Here is a 9,719-nt window from a genome sequence, read left to right as displayed (position 1 = left end):
TCATGGTATTTATAAAATAATTGACAGTAAAAAAGCCTCTGTATAAACCTGAGCCTCACTTTCAACTTATTCCAGTATATCCAGTGATGTTATTACAGATGTAAATCTGTATTATTTAGTATTTACTGAGCAGTTCTGATAGCTGTATTTGTGGGCGATGATGCTTGATGTTTTCTCTTGCAGGTGTATCAAGCACTTAAAAACAAAATCAGACTTCCTCCTAACATACACAAAGATACTTTGTGAAACTCCTTTTGCTTCTCTGCTGTTTTGTGCAGTAATTTTAAATTAATTATTACTTGTTTGCAGGTTTGCTGGTTTTATAGTTATCCTTTCTGTACCATTGGCTCACCATATTATTATATGCATTCGCATAGCTCTTTACAGATCACAAAGCACTTTCCTATAAATTTGAGCAACTACTGCAATGTGCTCATTTAATCCTCAGAACAGCCATTGTAGAGGATACCATTATTATCTTCCTTTTACAGATGCAGAAACTGCTAAAAGGAGGCAAGTCACTTGCTCAGGGTCAAATAACCAGTAAGGGGAGGGACACGTATCTGAACTCAAGTTTGTCTGGTTCCAAAGATTGTCCTTCCATTGCATTAGGCTGTTTGTTGAATGAGTGAGTAAATATCTATTATGACTGAGTACAGATAGTAGGCAAGTCTCACATGGAAAAAATACCCTTTTAACAAAAATAATCATAAAGTAATTTTCCTCTTTTAAAAATTTTCTCAAAAAATAAACATACAAACAAGTAGCTGCATGAAGTGTGACAGCCTTTTCATAAGAAGCTAATGTGGTTGCCAGGTGTTCAAGGCGACCATGGTTGATTCCTGGCCCTACTTACTTATCAGCTGTATTACCTTAGGCAAGTAATCTAACTTGCCTGTGGGAGTTATTTTCCGTGTCTCATTTTTCTGTGTCTCATTTTTCACATTTGCAAACTCAGCTGTGAGGATTAAATGCTGACTCTTCCTTCCTTTATTTTATTAGGACTACACCAAAAATTAATCCCAGTCTAGCTGGAGAGTCAAGCCCAGACACAATTATCATATTATAGCACAGGGCTACAAATTTAGGTCTGGAACATCATAGGTGCTCAATAAATATTAGTTAAAAGAATGAACAAATCTCTGACTGGTGCTTTCAGGGAAGAGTTCACGAAGGAAGTAACTTTTGAACCAGCTCTTGAAGAATTCATGAGTCTGTCTTTCAGAGGAGGATATGTGTGAACCAAATTTCAGAGTCAAAGAGCAGGGCACCTGTATGACAGGAGTGGGGTGGTGAGGTCAGGGAGAAGCAGCAAGAACTCCTTCTTCCTTCTTTCCCGTAGGTTGGAGTTGGCTGTAGTGTCTGGGCCTGACAATCTTTGGAATGTTCTGGTTTGGAAAACTTGCCTTTGCAGGGAGGCAAAACTTTACCTCTTCCCTCTTAGGGTCTTCAGCTGGGCCTTAGAATTTAGGTAACATAAGACAGATGCACAAGAGAAAAACATACAAATTTATTCAATGTAAGTTTTATGTGACACGGGAACCCTCATAAGGAAATGAAGACCCAAAGAAGTGGCAAAACCTAAATGCTTTAATACTAGGTTAAACAAAGAGAGGCAATTGTGGAAAAGTAACTAAAATGTACAGGGAGGCTAAAGGAAGATAAGAATTATTTTAACAATGTCAGTTTGTGTAGAATTCTCTTGCTCTCAGCTTGATGAGTGTTTCTTTTCTCCTGGTATGTGGAGGGCAGCTCCTACGTGGGAGCTTTACCTCCTGTATTCAGGAGGAAAGGGGAGATCAAAGTATCCCTTTTGTATCTGCTGTTTTTCAAGTGCCTTTAGCTTAAAATAACCCTTATGCCAGAGTGGCATATTTTGGGGTAGCATATCTTGGCACTCTTCACCTTTATACCTGTTTCTATAACATAGAGTCTTCTCATGGTGAAAAAGAGTAAGGCTTCAGGTACTGAGTCTAAACCCTGTCTTGGGGCTGCAGGGCTGGTGTGTGCGGAATCTATGTTTTAGGGATACCATTGTTTACTACCAATGTCTGCTCTGATTGGTCAGGCATATGTTCTACCAGTTGTTACATATTTTCATTATCACCAGATAAAGATACTGATTTTCATGCAGAATTCTGAGGGAGTAGTAAACAATAAAGATCCATTTGAGGGAATTCCCTGGCAGTCCAGTGGTAAGGACTCTGAACTTTCACTGCTAAGGGCACAGGTTCAATCCCTGGTCGGGGAACTAAGATCCTGCAAGCTGCGCCGGGCGGCCAAAAAAAAAAAATCCATTTGAATATATTCTTTAAAGTTGCTGCTTTACCTTTGTTAATTTTTTACCTTTATTTTGATTGATTGTACAAACATTATTTCAGAAATTAATGTAACTTTAACAAGAAAAAAATTCATGCATAGTTCCATTCATTCTGCACACAGACTGAAATTTTTGTGTTTCCTGCTAGGACTTGTCTTTTGAATACCACCATTCTGCCACTGAACCATACTCCTCCAGATTGAGTTTTTCTTTTGAACTTCTGTTTATATGTTTAATTTTCAAAAGTAACAGATGTTCAATGTAAAAAACTTCATATCTACAAACACATTAAGAAAAAAGTAAAAATTTTTAATTATTCCCAAATCCAGAGACATCTGTGCAATATTTATTGTCTTTTCTTCCAGTTTTGTGTTTATTCATTGGTTAACTGGTTTGACTTTGGGTTGAAATGATTTAGTTAATCACACTCTTCAGTACAGGGCACTTTATCCTCTTTGGTCAGTGATTATCACTTTTAAATTTTATTTGATACTTTTTTTTTCTTTTACTGCCTTTCCCTTCCCCACACAAGCAACTAAGTTCTATCTGATGTAAAACTGTTTTTTGCATATGTTCTTATAAAATATGAATTTTTGTTTGCCCTGGATGTATTTTTAATTTATGTAAATGGTATAATGTTTAAATCTCATCTTGTTACCTCATATTTTTCACTATGCACTGTTTTTTTTTTTTTGTTTGTTTGTTTTTTTTTTGTTTGTTTTTTTGTGGTACGCAGGCCTCTCACTGTTGTGGCCTCTCCCATTGCGGAGCACAGGCTCCGGACGCGCAGGCTCAGTGGCCATGGCTCACGGGCCCAGCCCCTCCACGGCATGTGGGATCTTCCCGGACCAGGGCACGAACCCGTGTCCCCTGCATCGGCAGGTGGACTCTCAACCACTGCGCCACCAGGGAAGCCCTGCACTGTTTTAAAAATGCATTCATGTTAGAAATAGACAATCTGATGAAAGACCAAACACTTGTAGTGAAATTTAATTTGTAATTTAAAAAAAAAACCTCCCATCAAACAAAAATCAGAACAGAATGGCTTCACAGGGAAATTCTACCAAACATATAAAGAAGAGCTAATATCTATCCTTCTCAAACTCTTCCAAAAAGTTGAAGAGGATGGAACACTGCCAAATTCATTCTACAAGGCCACCATTACCCTGATACCAAAACCAGACAAAGACACTACAAAAAAAGAAAATTACAGGCCAATATCTCTGATGAATATAGATGCAAAAATCCTTAACAAAATATTAGCAAACCGAATTCTACAATATATAAAAAGAATCATACACCATGATCGAGTGGAATTTATTCCAAGGATGCAAGGATGGTTCAATATCAATCAGTGTGATATACTTCATTAACAAAAGGAAGGATAAAAATCACATGATCATCTCAATAGACACAGAAAAAGCATTTGACAAAATTCAGTATCCATTCATGATAAAGACTACCATCAGAGTAGGTATAGAGGGAATATATATCAACATAATAAAGGCCATGTATGATAAGCCCACAGCTAACATATTAATGGTGAAAAGCTGAAAGCATTTCCTCTAAGATCAGGAACTAGACAAGGATGCCTACTCTTGCCACTTCTCTTTAACAGAGTATTGGAAGTCCTAGCCATAGCAATCAGAAAAGAAAAATAAATAAAAGGCATTCAAATTGGAAGGGAAGAAGAAAAACTGTCACTATTTGCAGATGACATGACACTATGTGTATAGATAACCCTAAATCCCCACCAAAAAACTATTAGAACTAATAAATGAATTAAGTAAAGTGGCAGGATACAAGACTAATGTACAGAAATCTGTTGCTTTTCTATACACTAATAATGAACTATCAGAAAGAGAAAGCAAGAAAACAATTCCATTTAAAACAGTATCAAAAAGAATAAAATACCGCAGAATAAACTTAACCAAGGAGTTGAAAGACCTATACTCTGGAACTATAAAATCTTGATGAAGGAAATGAATGATGACACAAAGAAATAAAAAATACTCCGTTTTCATGACTTGGAAGAATTAAATATTGTTAAAATGTTCACACTACTCAAAGAAATCTACAGATTTAGTGCAATCCCTATCAAAATACCCATGATATTTTTCACAGAACTATAACAATCCTAAAATTTATATGGAACCACAAAAGACCCCGAATAGCCAAAGGAATCTTGAGAAAAAAGAACAAACCTGGAGGTTTCATGCTCCCTGACTTCAGACTATACTACAAAGCTACAGTAATGAAAACAACATGGTACTGGCAAAAAACAAAACAAAACAAAACAAACAGACATATAGACCAGTGGAACAGAATAGAGAGCCTAAAAATAACCTACACATTTATGATCAGTGAGTTTACAACAAAGGAGGAAAGAATATATAATGGGGAAAAGACAGTCTTCAATAAGTGGTGCTGGGAAAACTGGACAGCTACATGTAAAAGAACAAAATTAGGACATTTTCTCACACCATGTACAAAAATAAACTCAAAATGGATTAAAGACTTTAATGTGAGACCAGAAACTGTAAAACTCCTAGAAGAGAACATGAGCAGAACACTCTTTGACATTAATCATAGCAATATTTTTTGGATCTGTCTCCCAAGGCAAAAGAAACAAAACCAAAAATAAACAAATGGGACCTAATTAAACTTAAAAGCTTTTGCACAGCAAAGGAAACCATTGACAAAATGGAAGGCAACCTATTGAATGGGAGAAAATATTTGTAAATGATATGACTTATAAGGGGTTAATGTCCACAACGTATAAACAGCTTATACAACTTAATATCAAAAAAACAATCAACTCAATTAAAAAATGGGCAGAAAAACTGAATAGACATTTTCCCAAAGACATACAGATTCTAACAGGCACACGAAAAGATGCTCAACATTGCTAATTATTAGACAAATGCACATCAAAACCACAATGTGATATCACCTCACACCTGTCAGAATGACTATCATCAAAAAGAGCACAAATAACAAATGTTGGCAAGGATGTGGAGAAAAAGGAACCCTAGTATACTGTTAGCGGGAATGTAAATTGGTGTAGCCACTATGGAAAACAGTATGGACAGTCCTCAAAAACTAAAAGTAGAACTCCATATGACCCATCAATTCCACTCCTGAGTATATATCTGAAGAAAATGAAAACACTAATTCAAAAAGATACATGCACCCCAACGTTCACAGCAGCATTATTTATAATAGCCAAGACATGGAAGGAACCTAAGTGTCCATCAACAAATAAATGGATAAAGAAGATGTGATATAGCCATTATTTTGTAATAAGTTTAAATGGAGTATAATGTATAAAAATATTGAATCACTATGTTGTACACCTGAAACTATTAAAATATTGTAAACCAACTATATGTCAATAAAAAATAAAATGCATTCTTGTTGCTGTGTGTATATCTAATCCATTTCTGATGATTACTGCATAATATTTAATGACAGAACATTTACCACATTTTAGCTGTCTACTCTCCCAGTGATAGACAACCAGGTTGTCTTCAAGTCTCCACCATCATAAATAACACAGCAATGAATATGTTTCTGTGTCTGCATAAGAATTTCTTTGGGATATATCCCAGGAGTGCAACTGTGGGCTCATAGAATATGAGTTCTTGATTTGCATAATTTATGTCAGATTGCTTTCGATAAGGCTATACCAGTCCATACTCCCACCACCACATATAAGGGTTTCAGCATCCCCACAACCCAACCAGCTGGCATTATCAAAATTTTATAGTTTAATAGATGTAAAACGATAGTACATTGCTGTTTTAATTAACATTTCACTGATATTTTTGAGCATCTCTTCATATGTCTTGATTTTGGGACTTCCTCTAGGTTCATGTTTTTTGCTTATTTTCTTTCTAGGGGTTGCTACCCTCTTACTTATTTGCAAGGATTTTGTGTATTAAATATTTCATATATCTTTTCTCATTCTCTCATCTAGTTACTTTGTCTACAGTGTCTTTTGGTGAATAGAAATCTTTATTATTCATCAGTATTATTGTCTTATAGTTTGTGCTTCTTATAATAGGTTTTGCTTTTCCATTCTCCTCAGTCACAAACTGTAATAGTCTCCTATGTTTTTCTTTTATAATTTTATTTTTCACATTTATTATATCTTTAATCCTTCTCAAGCCAGTCTTGTATGAGGTATAGAATTGATGAAATATGGTAATTATACTTTAAGCCTTGATATATCAGTTTCTGAGAGGGGGATATTAAATCTTCTACTACAATTATGCTTCTATCTATTTCTCCCTGAAGTTGTCTATATTTTAAGACTGTATAATTAGGTGCATCTATGTGTTTTACCTATTACATTTATGTGTTTGCTTCTTTTATGACTATGTAATGACTTTTTATCACTTCTTATCATTTGAGACTAACATTCCTTTTTGACAGATACTATGGTCACAACCCAGTTCATATTTTCCTGGTGTATCTTTTTTCATCTTTTTATTTTTAGTCTTTCCATCTCCTTATGTTTTAAGTGTGTCTTTGATAGCCAATTTACTGTTGGATATATTTTTTAAAAATCCAATTAGTGAGGTTAATTTATTTGCACTTAACATAATTGCTATATATCAAGAGTTAATCCTACCATCCATGTGCTACACACTTTTATTTTTAACCTCCATTTCTACTTTTTTTTTGAAGTATAGTTAATTTACAATGTTGTATTAGTTTCTGATGTACAGCAAAGTGATTCAGTTATACATATATACATGTATATTCTTTTTCATATTCTTTTCCATTATAATTTATTACAAGATATTGAATATAGTTCCCTGTGCTATACAGTAGGAACTTGTTGTTTATCTATTTTGTATTATAGTAATTTGTATCTGCTAATCCCAAAGTCCTAATTTATCCCTCCCCACTGCTATCCCCTTTGGTAACCACAAGTTTGTTTTCTATGTCTGCAAGTCTGTTTCTGTTTTGTAAATAAGTTCCATTTGTATCATATTTTGGATTCCACATATAAATGGTATCACATGATATTTGTCTTTGTCTGTCAGACTTACTTCACTTAGTATAGTAATCTCTAAGTCCATCCACGTTGCTGCAAATGACAGTATTTCATTCTTTTTATGGCTGAGTAGTATTCCACTATATATATACATATATATGTATGTATATATATATATATATATATATATAACATCTTCTTTATTCATCTGTTGATGGACAATTTAGGTTGCTAACACGTCTTGGCTATTGTAATTTGTGCTGCTATGAACACTGGGGTTCATGTGTCTTTTTTTTTTTTATTATTTTTATTTTTTATTTTTTGCGGTACGCGGGCCTCTCACTGTTGTGGCCTCTCCCGCTGCAGAGCACAGGCTCCGGATGCGCAGGCTCAGCGGGCATGGCTCACGGGCCCAGCCGCTCCGCGGCATGTGGGAACTTCCCGGACCAGGGCACGAACCCGTGTCCCCTGCATCGGCAGGCGGACTCTCAACCACTGCGCTACCAGGGAAGCCCCTCATGTGTCTTTTTGAATTAGAGTTTTCTCTGGATATATGCCCAGAAGTGGGATTGCTGGATCATATGGTAACTCTATTTTTAGTTTTCTAAGGAACCTCCATACTGTTCTCCATAGTGGCTGCACCAGTATACATCCCACCAACAGTATACGAGGGTTCCCTTTTCACCACACCTACAGCATTTACTATTTGTAGACTTCTTGATGATGGCCATTCTGACCAGTGTGAGGCGGTACCTCATTGTAGTTTTGATTTGCATTTCTCTAATAATTAGCAATGTTGAGTACCTTTTCATGTGCTTATTAGCCATCTGTATGTCTTCTTTGCAGAAATGTCTGTTTTGGTCTTCTGCCCATTAAACTTCTGCAGGTTTAAAATTCATACATAATTTTTTTTCTTGTGGTGGTAGCCATTCACTTCAGAATCATACCCATAGATTTAAGAGAGCTCCTCCATCTCAACGGTTTGAACAAAAACCCAAACAAAAGTTCTACGGGTGATGCTCAAAGATCTGATGCATCATGTGCACATGTTGATCCAATCACTGTTGCTGAAGTAGAAGGTGTTTGATCTCCAAAGGAAACACAAGGTACTGTTCTCAAAAGAAGGGGGAATGAAGGCCCAGAGACCATAAAACAATATATGTCCACTTCTTCATACTAAATCAACTTTTTAAAACCTCAGTTTCTTTATCTGTGCAATGGCAATGATAATACCTCTCTCAAAGGGGTGATATGAGGAGGAAACTGGGTAATAGATATGAATGTCCCTTGTGAATCATACAGTGCTGTACAAAGATTAGTTATTCTTGCTCTTGCATTCCTCACATGGTATCATTTGTTTAGATATTGGTATTTATCTGTATTGCTACATGGGGAACTACCATCCTAGCCAGCATTCTCCCTAAATTGTGCTGATGTCTGTAGAACTGATTTGCCTTTTCTGAGAATAATGAATGTACAAGATGTCAGGATCATGTTTGACCTGGGAGTCAGTTTCCACCCAAATGATCCTGAAGTTGCAGGGCAGGGTAACTCGCTAGTAGACTTGCCAGACTGCACACAGCTGAAAGCTTGTTGCAATGGTGCCAAACTGGGCTCCAGTTCCCTCTCTACCTCAGATTATATTTGTGACCTTACCCAGGTCACTTTAACTCTCTGAGCCTGAAAAATGGAGGTCATAAGAAGACCCACCACTTAAAGTTGTGGTAGGATTACAGAAGATTATGATGTAAAATGCTCTGGCCTTGGAGAAAATCTTATGCTTGTCAGACACAGATTTAAATCTTTATACTGAGTGCTTACCAATTTCCACTCTGCTACATTATGGCTAGGTTGAGTGCAGGTTCTTTCTCATCTCTGAAGTACACTGAATTTCTCTGTTTCCTTAGAGAATAACTGTTGTCCCTCTCAAAGCCCTATGTCTTTATAATTTGGATCAGGAATACTTGCCAGCAGGATAAAGTCTCCCAGGAGATCCTGTTCTTTATGGACAACTGAAGTTGATAATTCTGCTTTTCACATATGAAAATTTAGATTCAGACTAAACTGAAAGATAGTAACGTAGCTGCTATGTTTATTGGAATAGGTTATGATTGCTCATAAACCTATAATAATCCCATGAATTAGGTATTAATATCCTCGTTTTACTGATAAGGAAATAGAAGGTCACATAAATTAGGTAACTTGACCAAGGTGACACAGTTGATAAGGAGAAGGTAAACAGTCTAGTGTAATGTAGGGAGGATGGACTTTGGAGTTAGAAAGATCTAAATTAGGGTCCTGGCATCGCCGTTCACTAGATCTTGATCTTTGGCCAGGGACCAAACCCCTTAAATCTCAGTTTGCTCACCTGTAAAGTGGGGATTATGATAATGT

The sequence above is a fragment of the Delphinus delphis genome, chromosome 1 (genome assembly GCF_949987515.2).
Source record: "Delphinus delphis chromosome 1, mDelDel1.2, whole genome shotgun sequence".
Lineage (NCBI taxonomy): Eukaryota > Metazoa > Chordata > Mammalia > Artiodactyla > Delphinidae > Delphinus > Delphinus delphis.
The sequence above is the reverse complement of the archived record's forward strand: the minus strand, read 5'-3'. Positions refer to the sequence as shown.